Source organism: Cervus canadensis, chromosome 29, assembly GCF_019320065.1.
Source record: "Cervus canadensis isolate Bull #8, Minnesota chromosome 29, ASM1932006v1, whole genome shotgun sequence".
Classification (NCBI taxonomy): domain Eukaryota; kingdom Metazoa; phylum Chordata; class Mammalia; order Artiodactyla; family Cervidae; genus Cervus; species Cervus canadensis.
The window spans coordinates 32,191,891-32,210,575 of NC_057414.1; the positions used below are offsets into that span (position 1 = coordinate 32,191,891).

The 18,685-nt window shown below is 43.1% G+C and overlaps 1 protein-coding gene and 1 long non-coding RNA gene across 7 annotated transcripts in view; one reads left to right on the forward strand and one right to left on the reverse strand.

Annotated features, from left to right (window-relative positions):
* The window catches only part of OPCML (opioid binding protein/cell adhesion molecule like), a 1,016,949-nt gene that overhangs the window by 929,983 nt on the left and 68,281 nt on the right, over nucleotides 1-18,685 (forward strand). The gene's annotated exons all lie outside the window — the stretch shown is intronic.
* On the reverse strand, nucleotides 875-3,029 carry LOC122431084. Its single transcript, XR_006266433.1, has 3 exons — nucleotides 2,966-3,029; nucleotides 1,757-1,928; nucleotides 875-1,144 (listed from the first exon to the last, which is right to left on the reverse strand). It is a non-coding gene; the product is annotated as an uncharacterized LOC122431084 (long non-coding RNA).

The window sequence follows — 18,685 nt, forward strand, 5'->3', positions numbered from 1 at the left end:
GGGGAAGGACTCGTAAACATGATGTTGCCATGTGGTGTGGTAGGGGTCTCACCACCAGGGAAAGGCTCTTCTTTATAGAAAGCAGGCAGTGAGGGAGCTGCCAGGGGTTCCTGGTTAATTTCAAGGCCACTACCTCCATCATGAGTCAGGGACCCATGGGAGTCGGGAGACCCTGGGAGTTGACTAAGGAGCTCTGGGTTGCTAAGGGGATTCCACATTTAAATCAGTTAGAATCCGGCTGAGATAGGCCCATGGACTGTGGCTCTGGGTCTTGAAGCAATCAGTGATGACCAAGGGTTCATCACCACCTCAGTACATCACGTACACAGCATCCATCCAGGTGATCCCATGGGCTGTGGAGCAGGCTTGCCACTGAGGATGAAAGAGCGGCATCCGCCAGCCTCAGTACTTGCCCAGCTCTCTGGCTGCTCTGGGATCAAAGGCGTGGTTTACCTTAATCAACTGACTCACAGGTTCACTGACTTTTCCTTGAGATGCTAAGATCCATCCCACCCAGAGAAGATAGCTCTCCCCTCCCCACACAGAAGAGAACAGGTAAGGGGTTTAAACACTGGTGATGTTCCCAGCACCTGGCACAATGCCTGCGATTACAGGCCACCTTTGAATGACTGAATGCTTACCCGTCAGTCCTGTACCTGACTTATTGAAGCCAAGAGGAAATGAGGGGACAGGTAGGGGTAGCAGAGGTCCTCTGAGACTAGCCTCCAGATGTTAGGAAGCAATGTCTGGGAGGTAAAGGGGGAGTTTGGTGCATGGAGTGAAGACTGGGTGGGGAAGGTGAAGCTGAATGCAACCTCTGAACCCCAACATCAAATTAAATCTCACAGACAGAGTTTCAGGTTCATTAGAAAAGGATAGCTTCATTGCTTTGCCAAGCGAAGGGGACTACAGTGGGCTGATGCCCTCAAAACTGTGTCTCAACCTGGAGGTGGTAGTGAGGAGTTTTATAGTAATGGTGCAAAGAGGAGGGTATGATCGGCTCATGGAAATTCTTCTGATTGGTTGGTGGGGAGGTAACTCGGAGGAGTCAGCATCATCAACCTTCTTGTCCCAAAGCATTTGCGGTCTAGTGCTTGTGGGCAGCACACAGTTAACTGTTTCCACTTGGAGGGGGTTTCAGTATCTGCAAAACAGCTCAAAAATAATATTTCTGTGTATCCCTTGAGGGGGAAGCAGGACCCTGCCCCGCAAGGCTCGCTGTTGTTCCTTGACTGCTCCTTCCTTATCACTGCATATCCCCCCCGGCCCTTCTCTACTAGCCACTGTTTGAATCTGCCTATTGGAACTCGGGAAAGTCACCGAGGCTGAATGAAGCCTATTTTCAATAGTCAAGAAATAGGGGACACAGAAAGGCTTTCATGGCCTGGAGCCCCACAGGGTCCTGCTTGGTTTCACAGACACTCAAGTCTGATCTGCATTAGAAGGTTGGGGGCACTTCTAGTCTTATCCCATGCTTTTCTCTCTTTTCCCCACCATCTCTCCTAGTCCATTCTTCTCTAAAACTGCCCACCATGCCGGACACCAGGTAGTCTTACTGCTGAGGTTTCTTTATGCCATATTTTTACCCAAGAGCGAGGCTTCCCCCAGGCTGGGTCTCCAGCGGGTGGTGACCCATGATGTGGAAGGTGGTCCTCATCTCCTGACCCACCCTGTCCTTGTGGAGAACCTCTGGCTTGTGCTGGAAAGCTCGGTAGCTTTATAAACAGAGTGCACACGAGGAGTGGGGATGACTCACCTTGGCATGTACAGTTCAGTTTGGATATACCGTGCGAGTGAATTTAGCATCTTATGCTCATGAATCTGTGAAATGCCGCAATTTTGGGCTCCCATCCCTGCAACGTCTCCATCCAGTCTTCATCCTCAGGGCACCTGCCGTCGTAGGCTTCCCCAGTGCCAGGTCCTGCCTCCTGAGGGAAGAGGTCAAGGTGTGACTCTAGAAAGGATGGCAGAGGTGGGGGACATTCTTTCCTTCTTCAAGATAGTGAAAGTGAGTGAAAGTGAAAGTCCCTCAGTCGTGTCTGACTCTTTGTGACCCCATGGACTACACAGTCCATGGAATTCTCCAAGCCAGAATACTGGAGTGGGTAGCCTTTCCCTTCTCCAGGGAATCTTCCCAACCCAGGGATCAAACCCAGGTCTCCCACATTGCAGGCAGATTCGTTATCACCTGAGTCACAAGGGAAGCCCAAGAATACTGGAGTGGGTAGCCTATCCCTTCTCCAGGGGATCTTCCCGACCCAGGAATCAAACCAGGGTCTCCTGCACTGAGGGCGAATTCTTTACCAACTGAGCTATGAGGAAAGCCCTTCAAGATAGTGACCGTGCTTAATTACTGCCTTTGTTCCTATGAGAGGCAGAGGAGGGATGGATGGAGGAGACAGGAAGTCACATTGTGATATAAAGTGGAGGATTTAATTGGAGAGGGGCCCTCCAGTCTTCAAATGACCCAGCCTCTGAGAGGGAACCCCCACTGGACGTGAGAGGGATCAAGGTGAAGTGAAATCTTGAAGCGAAAAGAGTTGCCGCTTTGAATCTGGGCTTCCCAGCTGGAGGCTGTGAATGACTCCCGCACTCAGGAACTAGAGCTGTGAGGAGGTGTGGGAATCTGAGCTCCCCTGGACCACCTGAAGCAAAGCCCAAGGGCCTCACCCCACTCCTGGCAGCCTGCAAAGCCTCATTAGTGAGAAGAGGTGGGCACTGAAGCCTTTCCTGTCTTTTCATTTTGTTTTTCCCTTTTCTTATTTTATCAACAGTTTCCCCACTCCAGAATCACTTACTGGTGAGTCACTCCCTTGGGGGTGCTAGAAATGGTTTCTTTTAATGATTCTCTGGATGATTTTGCTTCCTAAGAGCAGCGTTTAGTGAAGTAACTGATGTAATCAGAACTGCCTGTCCTCTGCTTCCAGAATTCTCTTCCTCCCCACCCTCCTTCTGTTCAGCTTACCTCCCCTCTCCACAGCACTGCCGTCCAGAAATGCTTTCTGCTCAGGACTCCCTCGGGCCTCCTCCTGCTCCACTGAGCCCCTGCTTATGTGTCCCTGCACGCTTGGAACCGGATGCAGTAATTACATCTGCAGTGAAAGGCTTTGTCTCCCTTGTGGGCAGCAAGGATGCTCCCAGCACTGCTAATGAAGGAAGGAGCCTTATTTTCAGAGTATCGCTGGCTGCAGGGGTCCACCGGATATCAGTCCCCAGGGTATCTGGAGGTTCCTCCTCCCGGGCCAGGCTGCACCCCTTGCCATTCCCTCTCCCCCTCCCAGCATCCCCCCAGTCTTCTGACTCCTGCCTCTGCTCCAGGCTGCCGGCAACCCTCTGAGTATCTTTCCCTCAGCACTTCCTGTCTCCAGGGGCCAGAAGGGGGCTGGAGCAAAGGCATGGCCACACACTTCGAGCTGTAGTTTAAGAATCTCCCAGTGTTTCCAGCATGTCTGACGGCAGCTAAGGTGAAATGTACCTGGAGCTTCAGGAGCCACCTCCAGCTGGAGCTGCACTCCTGGGAGCCCAGGTGGTCTAGTGCCCAGCAGGATTCCAAAAGGGACCAGGAGACACCTTTGTGCTGAGGCATCTGACTGGCCCGCCTGCATGTCCATATCTCATGGCATTGCTGCAGCAGATTGCCTGACCTGTGCAATCACATCTCACCTGCCTTTGTTCTTAAGATCTATTTATGCTTCTTTTTCTTCCCCTTAAAGTTGCAAGTATTCAGCAAACTGAATACACACATACACACACACAGGTTTTCCTGGTGGCTTTGCAGTAAAGAATCTGCCTACAATGCAGGAGACATGGGTTTGATCCCTGGGTCTGGAAGATCCCCTGGAGGAGGGCATAGCAACCACTCCAGTATTCTTGCCTGGAGAATCCCATGGACAGAGGAGCCTGGAGGGCTACAGTCCATGGGGTTGCAAAGAGTTGGACACAACTGAAACAATTTAACAGGACATATGTATACACATATATCATTATTTTTCAGATTATTTTCCCATATAAATAATTACAGAATACAGTGTAGAGTTCCCTGTGCTATATAGTAGATCCTTATTGGCTGTCTATTGTATCTATGTGTGTGTGCTAGGTATCTTCAGTCATGTCTGACTCTTTGCAACCCGATGGACTGTAACCCACCAGGCTCCTCTGTCCATGCGATTCTCCAGGCAAGAATACCGGAGTGGGTTGTTATGCCCTCCTCCAGGGGATATTCCCAACCCAGGGATCAAACCTGCATCCTTTAGGTCTCCTGCATTGGCAGGCCTGTTCTTTACCACTTGCACCACCTGGGAAGCCCATATTATGTACAGTAGTGTGTCTATGTTAATCCCAAACTCCCAATTTACCATGCCCCTCCCCCACCTTTTCCATTCGGATCCTTCCAGCTTTGTCTCTCTGGACATCCTGCATGACTACTCCTGTCCATTGGTACCAGCCAAGTCTTTGTTCACGACCCTCTTGACCTCTTATTGCATTTGACTACACATTTGATCCTGTAAAACACTGCAATGACATCGCCATCATTGTCACCCCTGTCATCACCAAAATCATCCCTTAAACGTAGTGACTTGCCACGTTGATTTAATCTCATATGGTGTTCACAAAGACTTTCTGTCTAAATGTGGGCAGAAAAATAAATTAATACAGGGAGTAACCTATGCATTTTACAGAGGGAACCGGGACTGGTTAAACTGATGGCCACCGGAAACAACATTGTTTCAATTATTTATTTATTTATGCACTTGTTCAATTACTCAAGAAAGAATTAGTGAGTGGATCTTATGTGTCAGGTACTGTGTGTGATGATGGGGTTAGAAGGATAAATAGCAGGATACTGTTCCTCAAGGAGCTGCATTTAGTGAAAGATGCAGGCATGGTAATATATAGTTACAGTGCAATGTGGTACATGTGTGTTCACAGAACAGGATCATTGCATCCAACTGGGAAATATGGGAGAGTCAGGGATGGCCTCCTGAAGAGGTGACTACTAATATGACTCAAAAATCGGTCAGAGTTTAGTCAAAGGAAAGGGAACAGTATGAGTGAGGAGGAGGAGAAGAAAAATATCCCAGGTGGTGAAGACAGCAAAATAAAAAATGTAGAAATAAGAACTTACATGACCAACCTAGACAGCATCTTAAAGAGCAGAGACATTACTTTGCTGACAAAGTCCATCTAGTCAAAACTATGGTTTTTCCAGTAGTCATATATGGATGTGAGAGTTGGACTATAAAGAAAGTTGAGCACTAAAGAATTGATGCTTTTGAACTATGGTGTTGGAGAAGACTCTTGAGAGTCCCTTGGACTGCAAGGAGATCAAACCAGTCAATCCTAAAGGAAATTCGTCCTAAATATTCATTGGAAGGACTGATGCTGAAGTTGAAACTCCTATATTTTGGCCACCTGATGTGAATAACTGACTCATTGGAAAAAACCCTGATGCTGAGAATGATTGAATGCAGGAGGAGAAGGGGATGACAGAGGATGAGATGGTTGGATGGCATCACCAACTCGATGGACATGAGTTTGAGCAAACTCAGGGAGATGGTGAAGGACAGGGAAGCCTGGTGTGCTGCCGTCCATGGGGTCACAAAGAATTGGACATGACTGAGTGACTGAACTGAAGAATTTACATGGTGTAATTGGGAATGTATGAGCAGCCTAGTGTTGCTGGAGTTTAGAAAGTGAAATTTTTGTAACCTGAATAAAATTTAGGACCACGTGTAGCCGGTCCAATGATAACTTTGCATTACAAGGAATCAAGTTTGGTCACAAGAAGAGAATAAACATATTTTAACACAAGCTAACTCTTTACCAAAATCTTTCAAAGTGGCCCCAACAAGTGTTATATAACAGCTAGTAAAATAGTTGAATGATGTTTTTACCAGTCTTTTCTCTGTATCTAATGAAAACCCTAGATCAGGGGTTCTGAACCTCCAAGATCTAATGACTAACGTCTGAGGTGGAGCTGATGTAATAGCAATAGAAGTAAAGTTCACGATAAATGTAATGCATTTAATCATCCTGAAACCATCTCCACCACCCCTGGTCCATGGAAAAATTATCTTCCATGAAATCGGTCCCTGGTGCCAAAAATGTTGAGGATCACTGCTGTACGCAATCAGATCTCTGCTTTCTTACCTAAACTATATATCTATCTTCTCTTGGTCCAGTGATAGCTTAACTTTCTAAGGTAAATTGACCTAGCTTGCTAACTCCTGATTCTGCAGCTCTACTCATTATCCTGATCAACACAAAGCCTCAGAACCAAGACAACATCTATACTTCGTTATATATGTATGTATGCATTTCTATCCACATGACCCTGATGTGAGATGAGGTTTATGTAGGGTATGGAAGGCAAATCATAAGCTGCTGAATAGGCAGTGAATAGAAAGTAAGAACATGGTCTTTTTTAAAAAGTCAATTTTTGTATTTTCATAACTTACACAAAATAAAATGCACACATTTTCAGTGTGGACCAGTGAGGGTTTTTTTCTCCCAACTTTATTGAGCTATAATCAACATAAAACCCTGAATAATTTTAAGGTATACAGCACAAGGGCATGCATAGGTCAACACAGTAAGTTTAGTTAACACTCATCCCCTCATTTACCTAGATTTTTTTTTTCTCATAAAGGGAACTTTTACAGTCTACTCTCTTAGCAACTTTCAAACATACCATTCAGTAATGTTAGCTATAGTCACCATATTGTACACTACTTCCTCAGAGTTTATTTATCTTATACGTGGAAGTTTGCACCATTTGACCACCTTCATCCAATCTTCCACCTCCCTCCCTACCTCTGATAACCACAAATCTGATAACTTTCTATGAGTTGTGTGTGTGTGTGTTTTTAATATTTTAGATTCTCCATATAAGTAAGATCATACAGCATTTGTCTTGGTTTGACCTGTTTCACTTGGCATAATACCCTCCAGATCCCTCCATAACTGGTGTGAACACACTCAGTCACTCAGTCGTGTCTGACTCAGTGGTCCCCTGGGCTGTAGCCCGCCAGGCTTCCCTGTCCATGGGATTCTCCAGGCAATAATACTGGAGTGGGTTGCCATTTCCTCCTCCAGCTATAACTAGTGAGTTTTGACAAATGTATACATGGCTGTAACCACCACCTTAATTAAGATACAGCATATTCCCTTCAATTCAAAAAGTCTCCTTATTTTCATATGCAAATCTCATCTCCACCCCAACTTGAGACAAACACTGACCTTCTTTCAGCTACTATGTAGTAGACTTTTCTCTAGAGTTTCATAAGCACACATAACACACAATGTATTTATATTCTAGAAAAATAAACAAAATGTATACAGTCTGAGACTACATATTTTTGTTTCAGCCTCCTTTCACTCAGCTTTTGTGTCTCATTCATGTTTTTCTCTAGAAGTTTGTTTGTTGTTGCTAAGTGGTGTTCCATTATATGAATATACCAGTATTTGCTTGTTTATTTGCCAGCTAATGCACAATGATTGTTTCTACTTTTATGAATAAAGCTGCTATGTAGCTGGTCCTCTCATGGACATGTATTTTTAATTCTCTTGGGTAAATACTTAAGAGTAGAATTGATAAGTCATATAGGTTTACACTTGACTTTATGAGAAATTTCCAAATGCTTTTCCAAAGTGTACCATTTTCCATTACTATCAACATTATATAAAAATTATTCCATAAATATCATATACTATAGATGTATATCCATACACAGAGATAATTTTATTATTCAGTTTGTATATAACCATACTGAATTGTTGGCTTCCTCAAAGTTTATAAAACCAAAAGTGGATAATCAGTTCAGTTCAGTTCAGTTCAGTTGCTCAGTCGTGTCTGACTCTTTGCAACCCCATGAACTGCAGCACACCAGGCCTCCCTGTCCATCACCAACTCTCAGAGTATGCTCAAACTCATGTCCATCGAGTTGGTGATGCCATCCAACCATCTCAACTTCTGTCATCCCCTTCTCCTCCTGCCTTCAATCTTTCCCAGCATCAGGGTCTTTTCCAATGAGTCAGTTCTTCGCAGCAGGTGGCCAAAGTATTGGAGTCTCGGCTTTAGCATCAGTCCTTCCAATGAATTTTCAGGATTGATTTCCTTTAGGATTGACTGGTTTGATCTCCTTGCTGTCCAAGGGACTTTCAAGAGTCTTCTCCAACACCACAGCTCAAAGCATCAATTCTTTGACACTCAGATTTCTTTATGGCCCAACTCTCACATCCATACATGACTACTGGAAAAACTATAGCTTTGACTAGATGGAACTTTGTTGGCAAAGCAATGTCTCTACTTTTAATATGCTGTCTAGGTCAGTCATAGCTTTTCTTCTAAGGAGGAAGCATCTTTTAATTTCATGGCTGCAGTCACCAACTGCAGTGATTTTGGAACCCCCCAAAATAAAGTCCCTCACTGTTTCCAGTGTTTCCCCATCTATTTGCCATGAAATGATGGGAATGGATGCCATGATCTTAGTTTTCTGATTGTTGAGTTTTAAGCCAGCTTTTTCACTCTCCTCTTTCACTCTCATCAAGAGGCTGTTTAGTTCCTCTTCACTTTCTGCCATAAGGGTGGTATCATCTGCATACCTGAGGTTATTGATATTTCTCCTGGAAATCTTGATTCCAGCTTGTGCTTCATCCTGTCTGGCATTTTGCATGATGTACTCTACACATAAGTTAAATAAGCTAACTCCTTTCCCAATTTGGAACCAGTCCATTGTTCCATGTCTGGTTCTAACTGTTGCTTCTTAAGCTGCATACAGATTTCTCAGGAGGCACATAAGGTAGTCTAGTATTCCCATCTCTTTAAGAATTTTCTACAGTTTGTTGTGATCCACACAGTCAAAGGCTTTGACATAGTCAATAAATCAGAAGTAGATGTTTTTCTGGAACTCTCTTTTGCTTTTTCTATGATCCAACAGATGTTGACAATTTGGTGTCTGGTTCCTCTGCCTTTTCTAAATCCAGCTTGAACATCTGGACGTTCTTGGTTCATGTACTGTTGAAGCCTCACTTATAGAATTTTGAGAATTATTTTGCCAGTGTGTGAGATGAGTGCAATTGTGTGGTAGTTTGAACATTCTTTGGCATTGCTTTTCTTTGGGATTGAAATGAAAACTGACCTTTTCCAGTCCTGTGGCCACTGCTGAGTTTTCCCAATTCGCTGGCATATTGAGTACATCACTTTAACAGCATCATTGAATGTCTTAAGATGGTCAATACAGAAACAGATTGATTATATTCTTTGCAGTCAAAGATGGAGAAGCTCTGTACAGTCAGTCAAAACAAGACTGGGAGCTGGCTGTGGCTCAGATCATGAACTCCTTACTGCTAATTTCAGACTTAAATTGAAGAAAGTATGGAAAACCACTAGACCATTCAGGTATGACATAAATGAAAACCCTTTGATTATACAGTGGAAGTGAGAAATAGATTCAAGGGATTAGATCTGATAGACAGAGTGCCTGAAGAACTATGGATGGAGCTTCATGACATTATACAGGAGGCACTGACCTAGACCTTCCCCAAGATAAACTAATGCAAAAAGGGAAAATAATTGTCTGAGGAGGCCTTACATATAGCTGAGGAAAGAAGAGAAGCTAAAGGCAAAGGAGAAAATGAAAAATATACCGATCTGAATGCAGAGTTCCAAAGAATAACAAGGAGTGATAAGAAAGCCTCCCTCAGTGATCAGTTCAAAGAATTAGAGGAAAACAATAGTATGGGAAACACTGGAGATCTCTTCAACAAAATCAGAGATACGAAGGGAATATTTCATGCAAAGCTAAGTACAATAAAGGACAGAAATGGTATGGACCTAATAGAAGCAGAAGATATTAAGAAAAGGTGGCAAGAATACACAGAAGAATTATACAAAAGTATCTCAGTGACCCAGATAACCAAGATGGTGTGTTCACTCACCTAGAGCCAGACATCCTGGAGTCCGAAGTCAAGTGGGCCTTAAACAGCATCACTACAAACAAAGCCAGTGGAGGTGATAGAATTTCAGCTGAGCTATTTCAAATCCTAAAAGTGAATACTATGAGATTTCAATATTATGTTTTCATGCATTTCCAATATTTTTTGCTTTATATATCTCATGAATGAGGTTTAAAAATAATTAAAGCTTCCCTATGAGTTGTTCCCTTTATATAAGTGACCCTTTTTCAGAATTCAATGTTTTTAAATCTTGCATTCAACATTATCTGACATTAATATTATATTTATTACTTTGATTTTTAATACTAAAAGTCATTTGCTCATCTTTAGAAGAAACACTTGTATTATTCTGATTAGGTATATCTTTTATAAACAGAACTGAAATGTATTATGCTTTCTTCTTTTTTTTAATCCACTCTGAGCCTTTCTTCTTAATAGGGAGTTTAACCCACTTGCAGGTATTATTAGAACTGATGTGTTTTTTCCTTGTCATCTTTTTGTTTTCTGCTTTTGTTCTATCTAGTAGTCTCTGTGTTTTATACTTTGTGCTCTTTGAAATACATTTTCCCCCTTTTATCCTCTATAGTTTTTGTGAAATGAATATATCATGCTTCTATTCATCCTGGTGCTTACATGTAGGTTTCCCAGAAGTGTTTTTAACCTATGTGACTCTAATTATTCAGGCCAAGCAAAATGCATTCTCCCGTGCTCCCATTTGAGACAAGAATTGAAGGGGCCACCCCCCCCACCCCCCCGCCAACCTCATCCTGCCTCAACACTCTGAGGCTTTATCAAAGTCACATTTTGAACTTATAATCCAGGACTATGTATATTGTGACATTTGTACTTTCAGTTAGCTTAATTGTCTGATTTATTGCAATTCTGCAGCCTCATCTCTTTAAAATCCAGTTCTCACTACTCCTTTCATGAGTCTCTTGTAGGTACCATTTGTCAATCTGTCCCATTGTCTCCTCTCAAAGTGGTTTAGAATACGTTTTAACAAGCGCACCACAAAGACGTGTGAATGCTGTCTTTTCCGATTGTTGATATATTTCTTCTTTCATGTGATAAATATTTATTGAAAATCTGTTTTGCAACAGCAGCTGCGGTAGGTGCTGGAAACACAGTAATAAGCATACGCAGCATCCTTCAAGGAGCAGATACCTAGGAAGACCTTTTTGTTGCCACCAAGTGTGATTTGGCATCTTTCCTGAGTCTGAAGCCCAAAGGTCCCATCTTTATCCTCAAAATTCCTGTATTACTGTCTCCTTAGATCAATATTTGGCATTTGGAAGGCAAAACACTGAGGCCTTTTCCAAGTCTTGGAATTTTATGACTAATTCATTTGCTACTTCGAGGTATGAATACATTCCTGTCTTTATCTTTGGGTTTAAACCTCTTTCCTGAGATGTGGACATGGGTCTTGTGCTCAATTCCTCCTCTTGTGTGAAAAGTGAGAGTGTTAGTCACCCGGTCGTGCCCAGCTCTTTGCAACCCCATGGACGGTAGGTAGCCCTCCAGGCTCTCCATCCGTGGAATTCTCCAGGTGAGAATACTGGAGTGGGTTGTCATTTCCTGGGTCAGGGGATCTTCTCAACCCAGGGATTGAACTGGGGTCTCCTGCATTGCAGGTAGGTTCTTTACCATCTGAGCCAGCAGGGAAGCCTGGGGCTCCCTTTATCAGGCACAAGGAACTGAGTATTTACCGAAAGCTCGATTGTTGGTTCTGTGCCGTTTGTTCTGAGGAACACTAATTATACCCAAGTTGACTCTCTACTCCCTTTCTTCACATCCATTATCTTTTTTTTGGTTCCCTCTTTCTTATTAAATTCTTCTATTGTCTTTTTCTATATATCCTGGGAGAGCTTCTCAGCTTTGGACTTTATATCATTGATTTGGTTTTCTGAAGTTTCACATCTCGTGTGTTCTAAGCCCAGTGTAGATTTTAAATTTCATTGTTGTTTTAAGCCCCCTTGCTCATTTTCCTTATCTGCCTTCTTGGACTTCTGAATTCATCTTGTTAACTCTCCTTCAGACCTTATGGCATTATTTTTCAGCTTTCCTCCGTAAGTCCTTTTATGAGGCCATCTTTTGAGGTTGCTAGACAGTTTTTTTTTAAATTTTTACTAGGGTCCTGGGAATCAATTTTGTTTTAATTTTGATAAAATATACATAGCATAAATCTTATATTTTAGCCATTTTAAGTGTATACTTCATTAGCATTAAGTGTATACACAATGTTGTACAATGGAAGCAATTTTTAAAGTACTCTCTTCCTAAAATTCTTTTGTCTTTCTTTTCTTCTTTTCTGCAACATTCTTTCAGTATGTACTCTCCAAAAATGGTACAATCTTCCACTGGGGGACACTGAATAAACGGTACATAGGAAAAGGCAACCCATTCCGGTATCCCTGCCTGGAAAATTCCATGGACAGAGGAGGCTGGCGGGCTACAACAGTCCATCGGGTTGCAAAGAGTTGGACAGGACTGAGCACACACGCATACATCCATACCTAGAGGAAGAAAAATGGTACAATCTTGTGGTAAGCGGACACCTCCTTGCCCTGACCCTCTGCCTCTGGATAATGTTTGGATGCCCTTTTAGTTCTATTCCTGAAATATATATGGTGGTGTCAAGCTCTTGGTTCATTTCCCAGCAGTTCACTGGCTTCTCCCTGTTACATGTCTGCTTTATTGAAATGGTGCTTTTTTCATCGTCCTCTGGAATTTCTGATATACAGTCATGATGGGCAAAGTTGCATAAATGAGGGTCCAGGAATAGGTATCTGCTGATGGGCTTTGAAGCTGCGCTGGTATTGCAAGTCCATTGTGCTATCTGAGATAATCTATTATGGTAGCTAGCCTCCTAGAGGCCCCGGTGCTCTCCGTCTAATGTTCAGGTCCTCATTGCAGGAGCACTGGCTTTGTGACCACAGCATACACCTGAGAGGCATGTGGTCCATAAGGCTGAGTCATACAGACACCTTTGCTGTGTCTCGCCTCGCTCTTGGACAGCTGATTCTGAGGGAACGCAGGACGCCGTAACCCGAGGTCGTGCGGTCAGGTCCTGCCTCATCAAGTACTGACTTGCCAGGCACATAACCGAGTCACCTTGGGAGTGGCTCCTCCTGCCCCAGTCGAGCCTGCAGGTGATGCCTCAAGGGATGCCCTGACATCAGCCTCATGAAAAACGCTGAGTGGGAACCACCTAGTTAAGCGACTCTTAGATTCCTGACTTAGAAAAATGGTGTGAGATTATAAATATTTACTGTGTTAAGCCCCTGAGTTTAAAGGTAACTTGTTACTAAGCAGTAGATAACTAACGAGTGCATCCTTTCATTTAGCCATATTAGTAATGGCTGTTCAGTCCTCCCTTGGTTGAAGCCTTGTTATCTAAGGAGACAGATAGTAAAGGCGATGTGTACTTTTTTCTTTCCTCCTTTGTTATCTTGTTTCATAAGGATAAGTTTTGTCATGATTGGAAAATATCTCTATTTATTCAATCCAGCTCAACTTGCCTTGTAAGAAGCATCAATTTCTAGTTAATTTTAGGAAATAGATTGTTCTTCAATCTTAGTTTTCCTAAAAATATATCATTATTTTTTTCTAAACTTTTATAATTTATTTTAGTAACAAGTGAAGAGAGATGCATTTGAGTCTTCTACTTTGGTACATTATTTTTCTAAATTAAAAACAAAGATAGTTTTGAACCAGATATCTCTCCTTGTCCTTAACAAGGGTACATAAAAGATACTTTTTCATCTTTAGCGTGCTTGGTTGCTAAAAAAAAATATCCAACACATCTGTATATCCTTCAATTTTTCAAATAAAGTATGGATTACCTTTGCTGACTAAGATAGAAAATCTTATCTGTTTTAAGTAAAGATGTTTTTTTTTTCTGTTGCTCATTTTCATTTTCATTTTTATTTTATTTTATTTTTTCATTTATTTTTATTAGTTGGAGGCTAATTACTTTACAGTATTGTAGTGGGTTTTGTCATACATTGACATGAATCAGCCATGGATTTACATGTATTCCCCATCCCGATCCCCCCTCCCACCTCCCTCTCTACCCGATCCCTCTGGGTCTTCCCAGTGCACCAGGCCCGAGCACTTGTCTCATACATCCAACCTGGGCTGGTGATCTGTTTCACCATAGATAATATACATGTTTCGATGCTGTTCTCTCGAAACATCCCACCCTCGCCTTCTCCCACAGATTCCAAAAGTCTGTTCTGTACTTTTGCCTTATTCTTTACATAGTTTTTAAATTTATTTTCCTGTCTCATTGCATTGGTTAGAATTTTTTTGACAGTTATAACAGGAATCCCATGTCTGTCTTCTGCTTTCATGCAATCACCTCTAGGTTTTTCCAATAAGTGTGATACTCATTTCAATTTACAGAGAGATCTCAGTTATTGAGAGATCATATACAAATGTACAGTTTTTATTTATTCTTTCAAGAATTTCTATAACTTCACACATAATATTGGCACACCTTTTATTCTTGGAATTAACTTCAGGAACATTTTATCTGTTGAATGTATTGTTTGATTTTATTTGCTAATAAATTTGTGCTCTTATAATTAAAGCATTGTATGCAGTAGTGGAGACAGTGAAATGCACATTTCCTGACAATGCATAGATGATCAATGCATCCTAGCAGGAGAAGTAATGGTAATTACTACCACCATGAATGCTTCGGATTATAGTTTTTCAAGTACTACAGTGGTTCAATGCACTAATAATAACACAGAGAAGAACCTTTGAGGTAGGGTAGCAATTTTCCTGCCACCAGGCTTATTACCCAAAGTTACAATTAAATGTCATCCGCAAATGGAGGTACAAACATTACTTTTTATAGCTCAGGTTCTTTACCTCGTCTCTGTAATCCAGCCTTTTTCATTAGTGCTGAGATCCCAATTCTGGCCGCGCAGAGTAGGAGAAAAATCCCAAGGTGATTCTATTTACCAACTAGATCTTGAATAAGCCATTACAACTTCTGAGCCTCTAGTTCTCATCTGTACAATGGAGCCAATCAACCAGCCCCCCAATGGTTCCTTAGAACCATTGCTATGAGGGTCAGATATGACCTGACCTCTGAACCAGAGTCCACTCCACACAGGTACAAATGGGTCATCATCGCCAGCAGCAGCACCAGTGGAGTTGTATTAAGCTATGGCTCTTCACTCCCTACATGAAGCTGGATCCTTTTGCTTTCCTCTGTTATTACAGGCATCATGAAGCATAGGCTTACGTTTCTTCTGGTTTCTGTGCTCCTTAATTACCCTTCCTCATCTCCCAGCCATTTTTACATTTAAATAAAACTCTCATTTCACTTAACAATGAAAGGGCTAAAAATTTGCATATTAAGTGTGAGTCAGTGGCATGGATATCTAATTAAAACCTGTGTGGTTTTTTTTTTTCTTTTTTCCCCTTTTCATTTTTCTCCCCTGAGCTGCTGACATTACTGTCACTGTGTTCAGTGTCCCCATTCTGTCAGACCTCTGTGTTCTGAGGAGAGCAACCACGAGGGTATTAGGGAGAGCTGGAACTTACAGAAGCCAGAGGAGGCTGGGGCAGGAGGGGAAAGGGACCCAACACAGAGGCGGAAGATGCAGACACAGGGGGCTTGTGATGCAGAAACCCTGCAGAAGAAGAGGCACAGAGGGAGTGGCAGGATGAGGCAACTGGATTTTAAAGAGGGCAAGGTGAGGAAGGGAGTGGCTGAAAAATGGAAATTTACCAAAAAGAAGGGCAAGTGTAAGAATGGAAAGACAACATGATGGGTGGAGAGGAGCCTATGGCCGATGGAGATAGAGCAAGTGATTCAAAGCAGGTCAAACAACTGGGTATCGGCCAGGAAATGCAGGAGGTCAGGGTAACAGATCGCTGGCCTAGTTCCACAAAGAATGTCTGTCTTACATCACCACAGAGTGGTTATAATAAAAAGGCAAATCTGTTGGGTCTGGTTTAAGTACTGTCCTCTCCTCTGTGATCTCATTTAACAATCCACATCCCTTCTCCTAGATTTTCTTTGTTTTCCTTCCCTACAGTCTAAAGGACTCGGAAATAGATTTCTTGGAATCATTTGTGCATCCTCAGGATATAACCAAATAAGAAATGAGCGTCTTCCCCCTCCTAACCCCTCAATACGAAGACCAGGCAAGCATATTTCACAAGGAGTTTGTTAAAGGTATCCATGCAGTAGATGCCTTTGCCCACTCTGTTCATGTAAATGGATGGCCTCTTTCTAGAAGTACAGTGTTTAAGAGGAAACTCAGCATGAATAAAGGTGCACGTGAAAAGCATGATAGGAGCCGGTGCAATCATGTGACACTGAGATCATTTCTGCCGGAGTCAATCACACCCTCCCCCTGGGCACACGACATTGCCCAGTTGCTTGGGCAGATATGGACTAAAAGATCCTGGGGATTGGGCTGAACTTAGACCCTTTGACAGGTGATAGTCCCTACAGGGAGAGGCAAGGAAGACTTTATGTTGCTGAAGCACAGGCTGCCACACTGTGGCCCCAGGAATTAAAATCCAGTTGATAAAGAAAACCACATGGAACTCTGCATAGGGTCGTGTGGCAGCCTGGATGGGAGGAGAGTTTGAGGAAGCAAGGATACATGTGTATGTGTGGCTGAGTCCCTTGGCTATGCACCTGAAATTATCACAAACGCCAGCTATATTTCAATATAAAATTAAAAGTTTAAATCAAAATCAATTAATACATAAAAGAAAAACTGTCATGGATGGCAGTCTGAATGCATGTTGGAAAAGGATTTCCAGGCAGAGTATTGTAGAAAAGAGTGAATGTGTTTAGTACAAAGAGTAGAGATAATGTGGACCATATGAGTGCAGTGGGCCAACCTCCTGACAGACCAGGGAGAAACCACTCTTTTTGTGGGTTAGTAGCCAATTTTTACAGCCTCAGACAAAATTCCTGCTGGAAGGTTGGCATTAGGTGATCAGTTAGGGTTCTATAGGGTGAGTACTGGCATGGGAATTTTGCACAGTAAGGAGTCAGGAAGCCTGCTGGTGATGACTGGGGGGCTTTTGGCAATGGTTACTAAGGGACTCAGCTTCAGAGGTGACCCTTGGCTCTGGGCTCTGCTTCTGTGACCTTGGCATAAGGGGCCACATTTGTGACCTTGGGCAGGGTTCCACATCAATCTACAGTTTGTGAAGGGACTGGGCAGCTAGACTAAAGGCACGTGTGGTCAACATCTTCGAAGGCCTTTGGCCCCATTGTTAGTTTGGGAAGCAGCTCTCTGGACTCGTGTCTAAGGGAGGGTCACCTCTCCTCCTGATGTTGTGTTTTCCAAATTGCTCAATCATGAGAATTTTTCAGACTCTTGTCCAATGACCCATGACCAGCCATATCCCAGGCCTATCAAAGCAGATTTTGCAGGAGATGGTGCTCAAGATTATGCATTTAAAACACAATCAGGCAAGATTGCAAATACCAGCTTTTGGAGGAGTTGGACAATCTCAGGTGAGGGGTGAGGTAGGGGTGTCATAAGGCCAAATCAGGATTCTCACTTGCAGATGGTGTATAATAAGGAAACAATTTCCCTAAACTCCCCAAACCACCTTGACTTTCCCGTTTAGTTACTGGAGCATCAGCATCGTGACTTGATCTTGATGTGATGTGTGAGGTAATTAAGGGACTCCAGATCTGCATCTCACTGCTTAATACCTTCATCCCTGAAGCTTTCCAAATGTGGCTTTAAAACAAGACAGGATCAATAGACTTGCGCTCTGGCTCTTCCTTCGCAGGTGGCTCAGAAGAATCCGTCGGCTATGTGAGAGATCTGGGTTCCATCCCTGGGTTGGGAAGATCCCTGGGAGAAGAGAGTGGATACCCACTCCAGTATTCTGGCCTGGAGAATTACATGGACAGAGGAGCCTGGTGGGCTACAGTCCATGGGGTGGCCAAGAGTTAGAAACAACTGAGCGACTTTCACTTTCACTTTTGGCTCTTGTGGTCCCTCCATCTAAGATCCTGTTTTATTCTTTCTATTCCACTTCCCAGGAAGTAGAATACTGTCTGTGAATGCTGATTATAGGGTTTTAATAGGACTGCTAACCATTGACAGAGTGTACCTTGATGCTAACTGCCCACAGTTAAAAGGTAACACGAATTCAGCTCACTCTGCGTGCCAGCCTGTCCTTGAGAATACCAGCCCACTTTATCCTCAGGACAACTCTATAGCATCTATAGCATCGTTATTGTTTGGATCCAGTGCTTTGGTTAAGGATGCTAAGGTAGCAACAGTTGGGTCAGGGCCCGAGATCACCTGGGAAGTGAGTGGCCCAACAGGATTCAGACCGACCCAAGAATTCAAGGTCCAGGTTTTGTTTTTTATTTTATTTATTTATTTTTGGCCGTCCTGGGTCTTCGCTGCAGTGCAAGGGCTTCACGCTGTGCTGGTTTTGCTTGTTGCAAAGCACAGGCTGTAGGTGTTTGGGCTTCAGTAGTTGTGGCTCTTGGGCTTAGTTGGCCCTTGGTGCATGGGATCTTCTGGGACTAGGAATAGAACCCATGTCCTCTACATTAGCAGGCAGATTCTTAACCACCGGGCCACCAGAGACATTCCAAGCTCCAGTGTGAACTTTTAAACCTGGACTGATTCTGCCTCACCTGATGTTCCCCATCCCTGTGTTCAGCTCACCTGTGTGAGATGAATGGTTTCCAGCTTGAGCTGGTTCATCCCTCCTG